The sequence below is a fragment of the Lutjanus erythropterus genome, chromosome 9 (genome assembly GCF_056507025.1).
Source record: "Lutjanus erythropterus isolate fLutEry1 chromosome 9, fLutEry1.hap2, whole genome shotgun sequence".
Taxonomy (NCBI): Eukaryota; Metazoa; Chordata; class Actinopteri; order Lutjaniformes; family Lutjanidae; genus Lutjanus; species Lutjanus erythropterus.
The window spans coordinates 980,992-1,000,330 of record NC_139325.1 but is presented as its reverse complement, the minus strand read 5'-3'; the positions used below and the strand labels follow the sequence as shown (position 1 = coordinate 1,000,330).

The following is a 19,339-nucleotide window of genomic DNA, read 5'->3' as shown; positions in this document are numbered from 1 at the left end:
CCCCCCCGCCCTCTCTCTCTCTCTCACCCCCCCTCTCTCAAAGTTATTAAAATTAACATAGCAAAACGTATTGCCAGGTGTAACCTGTGCCCAAAGCATTGACCTCCAGAGCCTTGATCATGTTTGATGCGTTATCAGTCGTCACGCAAACCTGCTGGTCCTCCCTCAGGTCCCACTATGCTAACGCACCTCTCATCTCCTGCGCTATATTGTCCCCTGTATGCTCCCCGGGGAAGAACGACGTCTGAAGACAGCGGGTCTTCCGGTCGAAGTTTTTTGTAATAAAATGGACCATTAAACTGATATAGGGTTCAGTTGTCCGGCTTGACCACAGATCCGTGGTTGTGGTGAAATGATCGATTTCACGGAGCTCGGATTCAACATTCATTTTACACTCATTAAAGAGTTTCGGAATGGCCACTTGATTTAAATGTGTTCGGGATGGTATTTTATAACGCTTGTCCAGCGTCTGAACCATTTTTTTAAAGCCCTCTTTCGAGACTGTGTACACGGGTACCATGTCTTTTGCAATGTGGTATGTTATAGCTTCTGTAATGTCTTTATGTATAGTGGACGTCGACTCGTACAGTGTAACACTACTGAACGCATCAGCAATCAAACTTTGCTTTGGCTTCTTTTGGGATGACTGAGAAGTCCCCGGTGTTTCTCTCATTGCCATACACTCTTCGTGCAGCACGCAATGGTGTTGTTTCAGGTGGTGAAACATGTTTGTTGTGCTACCTTGCTTTGTCGCAATTTTCGCCAAGCACGACTTGCACAACACCTGGCTCTGGTTCACATCATCCTTTTTAAATCCAAAATACCTCCAAATAATAGAGGATGATTTATGTTTTGGCACCAAATCAGATTCTGCACTGCCACCGGCCGCATTATCTTCCACACTCATGTCACTTTTCTTTCTTACTTTTTAATTTCCCCGCTGTGGATGTAGTGTGTGTGTGTGCGTCAGTCTCCGTCTCCCTCCCTCCCGCCCTCATATGTTTGTCATTGGTTGGCTTCAGCTGTCGATCCACAGCAAGCATCAAATAAGGTTTGTGGTTGGCTGGCCTTAGCGGTGCATTCAATGGCAAGCGTAAAAATGAAATTTGTTGTGACTTCCAGAGCTGTACATGCAGGGCGAGTGTGGGGGAAATCTATATCGTTTATATCGTTGCTTTTTCGATATTAATATCTTGAATGTTCATATCTAGATATAGATACGATAACGATATATCGTTCAGCCCTACCTCTCACTATGTCACTGTTTTAAAAAACTACAATAATGAACTTATAAAACCATGTTTTGATGACAGCATTAATAAGGATTTCAACTCACTAATATGTCAAAACAGTCCAATAAGTTCACCAGCTGTGGCTATGTCCTAATCTCCACACCTTCTGATCTCTCGTATTTGATTATATATCAGAAGTGTACAGGCCATCTCACTCTGCACACAACGAGCAAATGCCTCGTTTTACAGCAGTAGAAATCTGAGTCCAGCCCCACATTCCACCAATGTCTGAGGGAGCTTGGAAACGTGATTCATATGGAAGTCTTCCATATAAACTCGCCAATAAGGGTGATGTCTTCCTGAAAATCTGGAAACCACTTCTTGACAAATGGTTGTCAATCCAACAGAAGAGAACTGACTGATAAACCTCATGTGCTTGACAGGATGTGATAGAGTCCTATTCTTGGTATATCACACTGCCTTTTCTAGTTTGTTTTTCTTCTCTTTTGTTTGCTTGTTTCCCTGTCTTTTCTCTTATTTCTTCTTTCTTTATTTAATAATTATTTATAATGTGAAAACTATTTACTTTTGTGTTTTTGATCCCCACTTTACCTGAACTGTTTGTCTTTCCATCCTGGTGCTTTGTCTTAAGTGGACATTACCTTACCTTGACACATAGAGTGCTGACGTAATTTGTGCATTACTTGCCCTTAAAATAAATCCAACTAACAGACTTAAAAAACCCTGTCCACTAACTTTGGAGAAGACAGTTTCCTCTCTGCTACTTGGACACTGTTTTCAGCACAGTTTTACTGGACAAAGTACTTGCTAATTTTGTCTTTCTGCCATTAGGTGCTGCACAGGTGCTGTACTTTGTAGGGCTCCAGAAGTCTGTGCTCATCTCTAAAAGTGACCACTTTCACATTACTCCTAGTCACTTGATTTAATATTAATGTAAAAACATTGATTAATAGAGCTTTAAGGGCTTACTTCATTAAAGCACTTAACCTTGCTTAATGATGTGCACTTCTTTACAGAAATAAATGATCTCAAGTCAGGACCCAGATCTTCTTTCTCTAAAGACACAGCAGCCTCAGCTGCAGAACAATAACAGCTGTGTGAGCCAGTAACAACAGCCCCATTAGCCTAGTTACATCAACATTTGACTTTGTACTGACTATCATTTTCTAACAGGCAAATAATTACAAGAGATTTAATAAATGCACGGGCTGGGGCTAGTTGAGGGCTTATTTCATTATGATGAAATTTGTGCGCTAGTTTTAATACAAATTTTCTCAACATTCAAATGAAAATTCAAAAGCAAAGCTGAGCACGTGCCATTGCACACTACTGTGCTTTACACACTGGTGGATCTGTGAGCAGCACCATAGGATATCAGGCAAGTTAGAAAATACACAACCTTTTTGTACATCAGCACTTCTGCAGTTGGATTTCTCTGCCCAATAAACCTTGAGGCAGTCCGCCTACATGTAGAATTCTTTTCCTTCAGCTACCTGAAAGTATGCATGAAATAGTGCACATACACACAGTGATGTACAGGATATGTTTTCTGAGTGAGACATTCAGTTTCCTCCAGAGTAAAATTAAGCACAATACAGGTCCCTTTGGTCTCAATTATAAAATTGTTTAAACACACACAGATGAATTAATGCTTGGGGTATGAGGTATGGCAAATGGATGAAAATGTAAAAACAGGTCAACAATGAATCTAATAACCTTGTCCTTTGCATAAATTCTACCTCTTAGAGTTACACGCTGACACTACATAATTGCATCATTGGAACAATGCTGAAAGAGCATTGCTTTCATTACACAGTTGCTCCTGACAGCCTAGTCTGTACTGCTTCCACATGACTGTAGATACAAGTGTGGCACAGTTCTGTAAACTCCAAAAGAGATTACACTATTAACACTACTAAACAACTGCAACGACTGAAATGTTCGTGTTTTTTCACTTCATTGTTAAATGAATGAATCAATGCTTTAAAAACATCGACAAAAATATGATAGACAGTAAGTTTAAACATGGATGGGCTTCAAACATGGAAGCTCTGCGTGTGCCATGTTTTCTGTCTTTTTAGTGTTTGTTTTGGAGGTTGACCTGTTGAACTCAGAGTTAGCATGCCGCGTGGTGGGCGTGGCTTCTCTTCGAGGATGACACGGAGGTGGATTTTCATGCCTGTCTCATCCCACACACGAAAAAATACTTCCATTCCGTCCCAATCCTATGACAGCGTGAAAAAAAAAAATCTTGCTCTGTCCCTATTGCAGAAGAATGACTCGCATCCAATTCTGCTGCTGTCACTCCACAGTCCACACATCATTATATATATGTAAAAAAGACCTATTGTCATTATGAATCCCAAATTCCCGGAAAAATCTCAGCCTCTACCAGAAGCTGGGGCAATGTTGGACTAATATTATAGTATAGTTATAATACCGAGGGACAGTCAAGAGAAACTGTGTGAATGTTAAGCCTCATTTGAAGCCAATGAAATAATGAGTGTAGCAGTTCTGTTGCCAGTATACTGCAACTAAAGCTATGTTAGTTTTGTTGTTTGTAACCTGGACCATTCAACATTGTGCAACTATCACTAACACCCAGCAGCTAGCTTTCTCAGACCATAAAGTTGCCATCTGGGCAGTGAAGTGAAATGCATAGATAGCATTACTGCACTAAATTACATCATTTATCATAAATTAAGTCATCTGCCAAAACAAACAAAATAATGGCTAAATAACCAAAGGGGAAAATTTACAAGCCCAAAGAAAAGCTTAATTTTAATAACTCAAAGGGCTCTATGTCTGTCCATCTATGTGTAGCAAGGTTTGGAAGACACCGCAGACCAAAACACAGACATTAAAAAAGGCGTGTGATGTCCTTTGCTGAGGCACCAACATGAACCCATTCTAACCCTGATTGGACAAACACTCCACTGTCTAGTCTGCCATTATGTTTCCCTCAGATTTACAAAGAGGAAAAACATCGGGCTTTTTCTAAAAGCACCATCCAATGAAATCAGTTAAGAATAAATGTGAGATGGGAAAAAGACCATGTTTAAGGTGAGGAAAAGGTAAGACTTGAAGCACGATTCAGCAAATTATTAATTCATGCTTCATTTTACACCTGTAAGCTGAATTTAGGTAGCTGAGAGCTTGGAGTCAAGCCATCATAAACGCTCTCTATAGTTTTCTGATTAGTATGGTTTCTAGCTGCATGGCTCAGTCAATTCTCAGCGGATGTTTTCCAGAATAAAGTCAGACCTTAAAAGATTATAGTTGGCTTTGCAAGGCTATACTGTAAGTCCTCACGCCAATAAACTAACCCTACTGTGACAGTAAAAATCAGCACACAAAGAAATTTAGGGGCACAGTGGTAAATGATCTAATAGGTAACCAGTATAAATTAGAGTATTAGTATAATATTAGAAAACTAAATAAAACATATAGTGTTAATATAATCTAACATGAGTGATATTAAGTATTAATTAATTAGCATAATTACAATATCATACAACAATATCACCTTCTATATATCTGACCACTAATATAATATGAAGTCCAGTTGGACAATACAGCAGTTTAATTTTTTAATTTTGGAGGCTTTTGTTCCTTCATGAAATCCTTGTGCAAGAAAAAACTGTTTACAATGGTGGTTAGACTCTAATTTCTAACTTGTCAATAAATATTTCCTGCATGCATGACAATGAGTATATAAAGATATCATACTGATATCATGATATGAGACAAGATATCATCTTAGATTTTGGATATTGTTATATTGTGATGTGGCACAGGTGTCGTAGTTTCCTTTTCTTATAAGCTGCATTACAGTGTTTACCACGCTGTTCTAGCTGTTCTATTATTTTCCTTTACCCACTTAGTCATTATATTCCCATTAATCTCATTTTGGTAATATTTTGTGAGAGTACATATAGTCATCCCTGCAATATTGTCAAATTTACAGTATGTTACTTTGTACAAAATGTAAAATGTGTACATCAAGATACATTTTATATATCGTGGAATAGTTTTCCACAAGTCTTCTCATTGGTCATACAGGCACTGGTGTTACTTTAATAAGGAAAGCACTTCTCATAATCTATTATTGTCTATTATTGTCGGGTGCAGGACATATGCAGACCAGATGTATTTTAATTCAGAGCGATAGGCTATTTATTGAACTTTTCCTGGCTTCAAACTAATTGATGCCACATCAGAGAAGCAGCACAAATTGCGACATCGACCCCCAGCCTCAGAGGACAGAAGAGCTGAGGGGATTAAACGTTTATTTTTGATGACAACACGTGTGTGGATTTTGCTTTGCAGGACTGCTTGTTTTTTTAATGACCATCTGTTGGTAACATTTCAAGCTCACTGATGGATAAATGCCAGCTCTTCATGACGCAACTTCAAACTGGAAAGCTGCAAGTTTTGCCATGTTTTATGCTGTTTTAGTGTTTACTGTGTGGGTTCACTTGTTGAATTTGGCACCAGCATGCTGTTAATGTGGCTACATAAGCTGGGGTAATGTTGGACAAATGTAATATTGGGTAACTTGAAACTGTGAACATTAAGCCTCATTTGAAGCGAAGTGAATTAAAAGAATGGCAGGTTGTAGGGCAGTAACTGTTTTTTCACACTGCTTTTCATGAAAGTTTATACTGCAGAGCGAGCTGCATTAGTGCAAAGCTTTGTTTATGTCTAGAAGGCAGTGTAACCTTTATCAGTGGTGTGTGTGTGTTGCTGCTAGGGCTGCACGATATTGGAAAAAACTGACATTGCGATTTTTTTTAACCTTGCAATATATATTGCGATATGAAAAAATACAGGAATTTTCACCAGATGACTTGAATAGCACTTTATGTTTTGCTGCACTGCTGCCATCTTGTGGACAATTAACCTGCACTGATCTTGTGACTCACTCCACATACAGGGGCGTGGTCTGCTTTGGCAAACTGATTAAGAACGATTGTGATTAGTGGATCGCTGCACGTAGTGTGTGTCAGGTACCCTTGAAATTAGATGAGAACACGTTTAGTTCATTTGTCTCCTACATCGCAGGACCTGCAATGTGACTATTGCGCAAATGTACGTTGCGATGACGATACTCAAACGATATATTGTGCATCTCTAGTTGCTGCTGTGTGTAAAATTACTTGATAGACATGCCCTCAAAGTAATGATACAGCAAATGGTCAAAGAAATTAAGAAATTAATTTTCTTGGCTACGCTGTGCAACTGTGATTAACATTATTAAGGCTACCAGGTAGAGTCATTCAGTGCACTGTTGCCCATTTTAGCTAATTCAGAGATTATGTGCAGGTTTCTTCCCCAATGATTAATCGATTGTTTGAAGAGTAGGTAGAATTTCAGTTGACTACAGCCGTGGTATAAACAGACATTTGTTGTACTTCACGTCAGTGGTGTCTGCAGCTGTCTGTTTGGGAGTATATTCAGGCCTTTAGAGTTGCACCCAGCTGATGCTGAACACCATCTTCACTGAGCAGTGGATGGCTGCAGGATAGTAGCCTTCTGTGATTTAGCTGTGCATGTACTCTATGTCAGTGTAAAATTCTCTGAAGTGGATGCTTTCTCATCAGGAATGAGTCCACTGACCTGTAACTGTTATGTCTCCTTGACCATTTCATTCCTCTTCATCTGTAATAAAACTGTTTCAAGCCCACCACACCCCCTCGTAAACTGTCTGTCAGTCAGAGCTCTCTCAGCACTCTGCCATTTAGGCCAACACTGAAGCTTGGCTTCCCCAGTGTTACTGGTTAGCATATCTGTTTGCTCTGGAGATGATAAGCACCCCAATGATGTTGTAGAAGGTGGCATGGGGCAGCCTGGAAAGTCTAATGCATTTTAATGAGAATCCTGGAAAGTCACAGCAAAGGGGTTTATGAGAGGGGAGGGCGGCGGTAGCCCTGCACTGTGAAAGCTCATTCAGCCCCTGGTGTTCATCATTCCTTGCAACCCACTTGTTTAGAGTTAACCTTCCCTCTTTCTCTACATTTCTTCATCTTTAATATCAACTCAGAGAGCACCAAACTGCCTGTTCACATGAGGAATTAATAAAAGAAAAGAAAAACATTGGCAGTATCATTCAGTCCTTTTTCTCCTCCTCCCTCTACCTGCTTTTCTTTCCCTTTGGCCACTTGATTGCTGATCTCCTCTGGCCGTGATGATGCGTCCTCATATGCTGTCATCTTTATTCCTGGACCAAATGTGGCCTGTCAGGTTGGATCAAGCTACTTGGAGCTCAGTGTGGCACTAGGGAGAATTAATGGCCCAGCAGCCATTATCTGGCTGTACAAAGACAAGTCTCATACCCTTTCTCTCACTTTGCATCTCTTTCTCAAACATGTTTGGACGGAGGCACACACACACACACACACACACACACACACACACACACACACACACACACACACACACTTTGCTGTTACATAAATGCAATGCCATCCAGTGTAGTGGTGAAAAATAGGCTGGCTGCTTCATAATGACTGGCAGTCAGTGTCAGAAAAAAAAACCCTGGTCGGCATTAGACACATCACATGTCTGACTACTCGCCTATTCCAAACCGAGACTGATTACTCGCCTGATTGATAGCCTGCAACTTAATAACATTTTTGTCCTTCTCTATATCATTGGCTAACAGGCCCACTATCTCCTCTGAAATTCAGCAGATAGAAGCCCAAGACCATCCTGTTGTGTCATCTCCTCTCCCAAAGGACATGAGAGAAACTGAGGCTGATGTGGACAATCTGCAGACTGTGCAAGCGTGTTTGTGTGGAAGTGACAAGACAGACAAAGAAGAACAAAGTGAGAAGGACATCCTCTAAAAACACTGCCGCACAGCACTTCAGCACTGCCCCAGGACAACAGGCAATATTCCAGAAAGGGACAGAAAAAGAATACCAAGGCTGGATGTACTCTTCAAGATCTGCAAGTGCTCAAGCTCTTAAGTTGCTGCTCCTAGTCCATTTTGGAAACTTTGGTAACCTGAGAATTCAGGAGGATTTTTATCTTGTTAAAAATTTGTGTGTCAGAGGCAAAAGATTTTGTTGAGCCTCCTGGTGCATAAATACAATGAAAGGACAGATACCTTACAAAATGGATGCAGAATGTGCACAAAGTTCTGTTTATGACATGTGAAATGTCTGCAAAAATTGACATGTTTGCCTGTTTGCCTGTGCATATAGTTTCATGTCCACACAGACTCGAGCAAACAATGGAATTTAGGCAGCTCAGACTGTCAAGGCAAAGGTTTGATATTAGTCTAATGACACCTGCTGACAGAACAAGCTGCTTCACAGCTCTGAACCTTGCCACTCTCACTGGGTAACCTCAGTATTGTTTAAACTGGACCCTATTTTCCCATGTTTTTGTGTCCAAGTGACTAATGGGGACAGCAATTTTTGAGATTGGCCCAGTATTGAGCGAGACTGCTGCAGACCACAAAATGGGCTTTAACATAATACTTATCGCCAATTGCGCCCATCAAAGTAAGTGGTTATTTTTGTTACTGACAGGCTCAGATTGTTATTCTAAGGAAGAGGATTAGGAAGAGGAAGAGGATCGCTGCAGAGACAGACCCTTTTCTGAAGAGTAGGATAACCTTTGTTTGACCAGTAACAGCAGATTTATATGCTCTGCCACAGTCAGCAGACTCTATTCACAGAAAGTAATTTGCTAGACATAAGATTTTCTAATATAAAAAATACAAATGTTTGCATTTAAAAGTTGAACCTGTATTTTTAAAGAAATATTGGGGAAATTTCTTTTCTTTTGGTGGCTTTTAACACATAATCGAAATATTACAGTTGTCTTGTGCACTGATTTATATGCTTCCTCTCACCCTTTATCCTGATCTATCTGGTATCTTTGGAAGCTTTGGGATCTCCTCTAGAATTTAGAGTCAGTTTCAGCGGGTTTGGCTGTGATGACTGACAGGCCAGGCTGTCAGTGAAGTTTGAAGAAGTTGTACAAATAATAGACAAATATCACAAAATAAGTATTACCACCTTTACAGGTCTGTATTTGGACGAAGCCTCTGACACCTGTGTTCTCCTTGTCCCTAACACTTCAGACAGGCCAAATAAAATATTAAGTCATTCAGAAACCTGAGTCTTTAGACAGTGCAAGTGGTCAAAACCTTGCAAACCATTTCACTGGATCATTACTTCGAAAAGGTCTCCAAATTGTAACATAAATAATTCACAACAGCTTTGTAACAATCATATAATTCAGTAAACTTTTTTCTGAGGTTTGGAATGTTTTCAAAAAAGAACAGATTTTTTTCTCAAGCCTGAAATAGATTTAAATGCGCAGTATGTAATTTCTCCCTCCCACATCAAAACAATAGAGAAATGAGGAGCTTGATGAGGTCTAATCATTTTAAATCAGAAATGTTATAATCCATACAATGTTAGGGAAGTTTAGCAGATGAACATTCACCAAACCAACCACTTAGTCTTCATCCTTGAAGTCTTTTCTCTGGTAAAACTGAAAATACTGTTAACAACCCTTCATGGTTCTGTGTTGCTTCAAGGACCAGTGTGTAAGGTTTAGGGACTATGGAATTTGTCCATAGTATCCATAAGTATATTTTCCTTTGTGTATAATCACCTGAAGCAAGAGTTGTTGTGTTTCCATTTTCTTATAATGAGCCATTTATATTATAGATGCAAAATAAATATTGGGGCCAAAAAATTATTGTCCAATATTGGCCTATCACAGTTATATCCATCTATATGGGTATTGCCGTATATTAGCCAATAAATATTGGCAATTAAGGCTGTAAGAAAATACTAATGGGGGCAGTCCTGTAGCTCTGTAGTCCCTGTCTGCTTTTCAGCAGTCCTATCTAATAAAGGCAAAAAAGCCCAGAAAACATAAATTAAAAAAAGAAAAGACTGATACAGCTGAGTATCACAATATGTTTTGTGATACTGAATCGATTCTCACCAACACTGTATTGTGATGTCGTGATACATGCAAAGATTCACAGTGGTTCATTTTGTGCTGCATTTAAAACCCCCAACCACTAGAGAGCAGTGTTGTCATCTACTCATTATAATTATAGTTAAAACAGGGCTCAACAATATGCAATGACAGACTTGTAAATCTAGCAATTCACATTCCCAACTGGGCAACTATGAAACTATTTTGATAGTTGATTAATGGTTATGGTAATTTTTCATGCACAAATGGCAGAAAATGCTGTCCTCGGCCTCTCAAATATGGAGAGTTCCCGCTCATGTTTGGGTTTTGGACTGCTAAAATAGGACATTTCAAGACTTGGACTCTGAGAAACTGCAATGGACATTTTTTTTTACTGTTTTCTGACTTTTTATAGACATTGCAGCTGTACATTAAACATGACAATTCACTTTAGTCTTTGTTGTTGATTAAAAACTGCTAATAAATAAAGCAATTTGTACAGGGGCAAGTAAAAATTGACTTCGGGCAAGTAGATTTCTGACCAACCTCACAGACCAGGTAGGTGAATAAAAAAATTAATGTTGAAACCTGTAAAAGTACTTTTTAAAACTCAGATTGGTGTGTTGTTAAAACTGTGACAGTTTTTCTAAAATTAGATTAATAAAATTGCTATCACCTTAGTTGCAGTATATTAATATATCACAATATAACAATCGTAACCCCTGTATTGTGACATGTATCATAATGCCAGATTTAGATTTTTGCCAATACGCAGCCCTATTGGCTAAAATATTTGATCTTAGCTGAAAAAAATCCATACTGTGATTACCTAGTTGATGATGTACCTCGTTGATGATGTCTACATGTCGCGGGATCATGTTGCCCTGCCATGTTTCTACAGTAGCCTAGACCAGGCAAACTAATCACTGGGTATAGACATAGTCTTTTGCTTTTTCACAAATTTCATAGCCACAGTATTTATTCAGTATCTACACACTTGGAAGGAGAGGGTAAGGCACGCAGTATTCAGTTAGCTGTAATTTACAAACTCACAGCTAGACCCATTAAATTGTACACACTGATCCTTTAAGTTCTCTAATGCAGCATCTTCTTTGCCTCATTGTCTTGCACTTAACCATAAGTGGCTCATTACTGCCCCCCTCCCAGCGAGGGGACAGAAAACACCCATTGGTACTTGACGGTTGGTGCGAATGGCAGTTGTTCTGGGTGTTTTTTTTACTCTCAATGGCCACAATGGACAACAATGAGCCATGAATATGGAAGTATTTCTGTGCCATCTGAGTTTGAATATGAATTTCTAAGATGGAAATTTTTCAGCATCAAAATCAGACTCTAGCACTGAATTTTTTTTGCCTCTGATTTTTTTGTTTTTTGTTTGAATTTTATTTTGTTGAAATAAATTCAGTGTAAAAAAAAATCGTTGTCTCAAAATATTCAGTTTTTCAAAATTCAACATGTAAAGAAGTTCAACACCCCAAAAAATTCAGTGAAAAAAAAAATCAACATCTCAAAAGAATTCAGTGTAAAAAAAAATTCAATTTCTAAAAAAAATTCAGTGTAAAAAATTCAACATCAAAAAATTCAGTGTAAAAAAATTCAACATAAAAAAATTCAGTGTAAAAAGAACCAGACTCAACATCCGGGTCATCAGGGAGAAGCAATCGATCTCTGTCTCAATTCAGCCATCATCCAGCCAATCATGTTACGCTCCATTGGTCATGTGACACCCACCCAGGTAGGACTGCTCAGTCCAGGGTGTTCCAGATTAACTGGTGGTTGAATTAACTGGTGATATTCCCATGCATTAGACAGATGTGCCGTTAGCGTGGCTTCTAAATTCTCATAGAATATAAGCTTCAAATGCTCTCTGGAAACACTGGCGCCATTCTGTATCCAGTATCGTTTAGATCCACCCAAACTAAATCATTAACACTGGCAACAGATCAGCTCTGGTACAAAAACAGCTCTGAACACTCACATGTGCAACTAGAGTGTGTGATTTCAAACTCAGAAACTAAAACAAAAAGTCTCTTGTTGCATTGTAGGCTTTCACATAGAAATAGACACAACCTGCTATTAGATGCACCTGTTTTAGTTCCTTATTGAGGTCACTGTGCTAGAAATCCTGCCTTGCATTTGTCTGACACACAGGACTGAAGATTTGAGGCGCATGCACATCAGCTCTTCCAGAAGCCTCTTGAACTATGATCGCCTAAAAAGGCCCTTCATGGTATAAATCGCTCTGCAGAGGCGTTGATGTACACCTTTGCAGAAGTATGTTTTGAGTCTTACCCTAATGCATAAGCTGTTTTCTAGAAAGCACTGAACCCCCATACTATGTGTGAATGCATCCACTGTGACACTTTTGAAAAGCCATGCAAGTCAATTCCGCTCGGCAGTTAGGGGACATGGAAATACATGAATATCAGTTATTTTAGAGACGAGACTGCAAGCATATTTCCCCCCTTGAAAATGCAAGAGTATTCACAGAGGGTGATCCAAACTCATCCTTTCCTGCACAAGTCAGCGATTCAGTTTCATGAAAAGTTGCAAAGAATGGCTTTGAATTATTCCCAGAGACAAGAGCAGAAATGCAGATCAAAGTGACAATATAATGGGGAGAGCTCCGGGTCGGTAACACAAGACCCTGTTGAATGTCTCCGCTCATTTCCGACATAAAAGAGCACAGGGAAAACAAAAGAAATTGACAAATGATGTCAAATCGCATGTAGTGGTGATGTAATCAAGATCTGATGAGTTTTAAACTAAACTAAAAGATAATACCTCCTAACCTGAGCCAGTGCAGCCAATCAAAATCTAAAATCCAGCATATTAGAAACTACATATAGATGCTTATTGGCCTGTAAAGCAGGTCTTTTTAAAATTTGGGGTCAAGACCCACATTTGAATGGCAAGAGGATTAAAATAAACCACATCAATATTAACTGAAATATTTCAGGAGATTTCAGCATGTTTTCTACAACTGTAGCTCTTATTGGAGTCAGAGAAACCTCTGAAAAATAAAAGAAACTCCAGGGATGTGAAATGTGAAATAAAGTCTAATCTGCAAGTTGATGGACCATAAATATCACACAAGCAGCATTATGGTATTTTCATTTTCACAGTACTGGTATCATTTTGTGGAACAGACAAGGAGAGCTACGGTCAACAGAGAAAAATCTATCCCGTTTTCTTTTTCTCAAAATGTCTGGTTACACACTAAAGCAAAAATGGTTTTTATGAGCATCAGCAATTATTCTTATATTTGTGCTCTAAATCTTCCAACTGTATGTTCCTGACAGACACTGGGGGAGCTGGATACACGCGCTTCGATCAAGCGAGGAAGATGTATCAATTCAGTGAGGCAGGTGTTTCCACTAAAACTCAGTTTACTCATATTTTTATTTCTGGATTGCAGTTTAAAGTGATAGTTTGGATTTTTTTAAGTGGGGCTGTAGGGGGTGTTACCTACAGTAGATGGCGCAGCAGCAGGAGTACTGGTGGAAGAGGCTAAGCAATGAACTGCTGTGGACAGGGTCAGCAGAAAAATGTATTTTAGCCACCTAAAAATATTAATATCCATCTAAGAGTACACAATATTTAAAATATTTTCACCATCTTACCTTACTGTCAGACAACTTTTTTTGATTGGAAACTACCTTTATATAAATACGACTGCTGGACAATTATGAAAAATACCTAATTGCGATTATTTTGACTGATATAGCAATTGTGATAAGCTCATATTGAAGGGAATGATTTTTTTATTTACATCATTATTCTCATTTCATTGAAAAACATATTAAATTTATCATGGTGTGATTTTTGCACGAATCTTCACCAAACAAAGACGTTTTATGTTTTTAGGTCTGTAGAATATGATGTGTAGGCCAATATTTAAGCATGACAGCAGCCTGACAATATTTAATGTAAAATGGTATTCTGACACACATCTAGCCCTAACATATATTGCCCCTTTTGCAATTTGAGAATTGTAGTAGGTGATTTCCATAAATTTAGTTATCGATCTACTGTTGTCTTGATCAGTCGGCTTGTTTCATTGTGTGACTTCAGTGAATCAAAGCAAACCCTTTAAAATACAGAAGTCAGTGACACAATAGCATTAACATAAATTAAACAAAATTAGAATAAAACAAACTAACTAATCTAGAAAGCGGTAGACCAACAACTCCTGGGTTCTGTGAGGTAAAATTACTGTTTTGGCTAAAGGATTCTGGTTGCTTTATAGACAACAAGACTTGTCTTATAGTTTTCTGACAACCAGTTGAAGTGCTGAAAATCTTTTAAATATAGCTTACACTTAAACCGATAATGATTTCTTTAGATGGGTCTTTTTAAACTGGCTGGCTAATATGTTTTTCTGCTGACCCTGTCCACAGCAGTAAATTACTAAGCTTCCAAAATTTCCTACACCTGTATTCCTGATGCTTCTCAAAACTGAGAATGTGCCAACCAACTGTAGGCAAAACACTGGTAGTCAATAAGTACCTCATACAACCCCACTCATACAATCAAATTATTCCCTTAACTACCATTGTTTTTAAGCACAGATACACAGAAAACACAGCAGTTACTATTATCAAGTGATGATTCTAACAAAGGGGTATACTGAGGCATAAGTGATGATTTTTTTTTATTATTTCTCAAAGAAAATATTAATGTTTGCCTTAAATAATCCCTAACACCCATTTAACAAACACCTCATCAATCACATCATCGCTGGTTATACCTCGAGTGCAAAATCACATTACATGTATAACGTTGTTTTGAACGTGTTTAAAAATGTGTTAATCTATATTAATATCATAACATAAATTAAATCACATCCATTCAAAATATATATCTGAACACTGGAGGTGCTTGCACTATTAACAAATATTCATTCGTTTGATCATAAAGCCATCAGAAGTGTTTGTAATCATATTTTTAGAGGTGTATGTATTCACATCGCTTCCTAAGTCAGAGGACATACATGAATTGGATCATATATTTTCTGGGTTCGGTTTGGTATATCTATTCACACATCTATAAGTGTATGTTGAACTATGTCAGCTGGAAGCTTTTTCTTACGAGGTAGCAGTCGGACACACTCGTCTGTGAAATACACCAACACCTGCACACAAGCAGAGCCCTGTGACAGTCTGCCTAAAACAACTGTATCGATACAACCGCTTTATGGTCCAAAGAAACAAGTAAAAGCCATTGTGTTCCCAGTCATTCTTACCTCAGGTCTCAGTGAGAATGTTGCTTTTGTCTTTGAGACAGTTGAGAGGTTAGCTCATTTAGGCAGCATCAGTGTAATGCAGAGACGGTCCTGAGCAGGAACACCAGACATGTAGTGGAAATGAAAAGAAGAATACCGGCGGATACCGGGACTACTAGTAAAAACAACGGCGGGTTCAGTCATTACATTCTCGGAGACACCGCCGGAGCTTTTTTGGTGTTGTTTACGAGCTAGCCTAGCTGTTAAAAAGGCTGCGAGGGAGCAGCTGCCTGGATACACTCCGCTGTGTCCAGTCTCCACCTACCGCCGAGGGAAATCTCGTGCTCAGATCTCGCGATGACACTCGACCTCTCTAATTGCGACTTGTACAATTCCTAATGATTACATTAGTACAAATGTATATAATATGTACACGCAAAGCATGAAATGAACCAGTAGAAAAGCAAAGTTTACCTTACTTCTAATTGATATTGACTTCTGCACCGTTTCTCTAATCAAGAAAAGCAACAAAGAGCAATACAATATTTGAAATAATAAATAAGTAATAAATAATATTAATTACTTAAACTGAATAAATAAAAAAAAATAATATTACTTCTTGTGGATCTTTAGCTCATACACTTATAAAAGAAGTATTGAGATCCTTAGTAAAGTAAAAGTAACTATGTAGTATACATACACGTATACATACATACATATATATATATATATATATATATATGTATATACATATGTATGTACACGTATATATATATATAATTGCTCCTGTCAGTAATATGATACTAATCCAGTAACATATAATATAAATTAAAAGGTACCAAAAAAAAAAAAAAAACAATAAAAAGTTCAAAATGAAAATCATACATATGTAACATATGTTATGATAGTTTGTCACCATAGGCAGAAAATATTTTAACTTGTCTCGGATAGAAAAGCACATGGATGACCTTCAGTAATGCTGCCGGTAAGGAATGTAAATATCATGGAGACATTCAGCCTTTAATAATAAAGTATAAAGGGCATGTCTGCAGAGTGCAAAATGAAATGAAATTTGAAAATGAAAGGGACTCCATATCCATGATGCAATGTAATAATTATGACAAGGCTTACACTATAATTTAAGTTCATTATATCAGCTTTAAATGAGGAATTGTGACCCTCTTGTGAGTTGTGAAATGTCCATCTTTCTGAAGTTCTTAGTGCGCTCAGTGAAGAAAAAAAGTGTGGAATGAATGTATTGGCCCCAGAATAGATGAGCCATACAGCAAAGAGATCAAGAGGCAATAAGCTGCCCATTTAGCAAAGCAAGCAAACAAAAAACACATCTAGTTTGTATCTTTGTCAAACAAACTCCTATAAATCTCCAGATGCACAACTGTAATTCCTGTTTTGAGAACAGTGTGGATGGGCACACTGTGGTGACCGCAAAGCAACACTCCCATCTTGAGTCTGAAAAGAGAAAAGCAGGCACCATTGCCATTTTTTTCATTTATTTATTTATTTATTTATTTTTGTTTTTGTTTTTTGTTTTTTTCATTGCTGTGAGTATGATAATATCCCAGTTATTATATGTGCTCAAAATGTCAGTATGCATGAATATTAAAGGCATGGCTTTCATAGGGAAAGCTCAAGTCACCTTGTTTTTGTCTTTCACACTATAGTTAAAAATTGGAAGATAGAAATAACAAAGTGTGTTAACAGACCTTTTCACAGAGGCCATACTGATATGAAATAGCAGGGTAAACACAGGTATTACCAGTGATACTAATTAAAGTCCCATTTCAGCAGCGCCCTGACTCTGTCTGACCTGAATGGAACAGAACCTTAATTAGTATCACTGGTAACACCTGTTTCTGCAACCATTTCATATCAAAGTTCCAGCTGTGACAATGGTCTATAAGGCATGGGTCCACAACAAGCTACCAGAACAGCTTTAGTGTTCCTGGTTATAGTGCTCTGCTGAACTCTACTGAAAGCATTAACACCAAAAGAATTTCTTATCTCAGCTACTCTTAAATCCAGGTTGACAGCATATGCTTAATTGTATATCATTTAGTGCGGCTGTATGGAAGAGTTGTTACGTCTCTCCACTCATGTTTCTCCCTTTAGTAGACTAATAATATTAATTATGGCTGCATTAAATTATATGTGATAGCTGACAGATGCTGGCCTGTTGGCAATTGGGACAACAGCCATTTTTAATGTTATTAATTACACCTTTGCTTGTCCAATTTTGACAAGTCAAAATTTATGTCGTAACAAAAGGCCTACAGAAATTTTTTTTCACAGCAACCATAATGGCATGAAATAGTTGTGTAAGACAAGATTTATTTTGTCAAGATTTATTTTGTAGATTACCTTATTTTTCTCAGGTTTATTCTCAGAATTTACACAATTAAATTAATGGTAACTATGTATACATTATAGGCTATATATATTGTATCCTGCGCCTTAATTTGACTTAGGAACTACATAATATGGTGCATGTTGTATGAAATGTGAGTGATGATTAAGATTGGCTGAGTGATGTGATGTAAGAAGTGATATGCCACATCTGTAGTCGGTGTCCCACTGTTGAAAGAGACTGAGTTACATAGAAGCTGCTCCTGTGCTCTTGCTTTATCCACAGCCCTTAAGAAGTTTAATTCAGTAACAAGCAAATTTATAGTTACAGGTAAGAATAACCACTCTTACAGTAGGCTAAACATAAGTGTTGCCAATGATACTAATTAAGGCTTTGTTCCATTTGGTGTCGCACAGCCTTTCCAGTGAGCCAACGTGCACAACTGTTAGCTCTACTATGTCATGTCAAAATGGCTGCCGTGCTGTAAATTCTGCATGTGTTGCACAGTACTTCCACTAGTCAAAAATAAAATTACACCCTTTTAATTATATGTTTTAGTTAATGTTCACTACTGTAAATACAGTGCAGACCCTCCAGGACCAAGTTCAAAGAAAATGTTAAAATACTGTTGAAACTTAACATGTCTTCAAACTCAGTCCACATTTTTCTTTTTAAGCCAATGTAAACATCCAGTCAGAGCAAGAATATACTCAGGCTAAGTAAAGGCCAAAACGATGTCTGTTTTGTCTGGTCACTAGATGTCACTGTGCGCCGTTTATTGGGGAGACCAAGCAACACTGTCAGGCCATGAACGCATCTCACGAAAAGGTAGACTGTGTAAATCTTGCAGAATAAAACACAAGTTAAAGATGATCATCACATCAAGTGCTGTCTGATGTTGTCGCCTCATATTAAATTATAGTCCATTTGGGCGACATATTGGACGTCCTCTTATGCATGTAAAAAAACCAAAACAAAACACCGTCTTAATACTCCCCCTTTCATCACACAGTCATCAATTAGACACTTATTCTGCAGGTTATTATTTATTGTTATGTAAATTAAATACTGTTTCTATAACATTTCCCAATCAAAAGACTTTGTTTGACGTCAGAGTTGAATGCGGTTGGTGATGCTCTTATGCTGCCTTCAAGTGCTCCTCGTAAGGACCTGACTCTGAGCTCCCAAATTATGAATATACATGCAACCACTCAATCGCAATGAAACGCGTTTTAGTTGGACAATAATAACAAAACAGCCAAATAATAAAACATTTTTCTTCCTGTTGTGGTTCTGAGAAAAAGAATGAGTCCGCCGTTTAATAGATTTAGTGGGGAAAATTGGTTTTGTGTATCATGACATTATTGATTTACTAAACATTTGTAATGCATATTTTCTTGAACAGGCGAAATATTTTCAAACGCGTATGAGGTATAGTAATGTTGGCGAAATGAAAACTATTGTGAAATTTTCGACGCTTTTTTCATCACGTGAATGCAGCATCACAGCCCCACCGCCTCGGCTGGG

General features: G+C 38.1%; 1 protein-coding gene across 1 annotated transcript in view; it reads right to left on the bottom strand.

Moving 5' to 3' along the window:
• Positions 1–15,760, bottom strand: part of pomgnt2 (protein O-linked mannose N-acetylglucosaminyltransferase 2 (beta 1,4-)) — a 31,679-nt gene extending 15,919 nt beyond the window's left edge. The window contains exon 1 of the mRNA XM_084725885.1: positions 15,469–15,760. The gene's annotated coding sequence lies outside the window, so the exon portion shown is untranslated. The remainder of the gene's footprint in view (positions 1–15,468) is intronic.
• Positions 15,761–19,339: the final 3,579 nt, after the last annotated feature.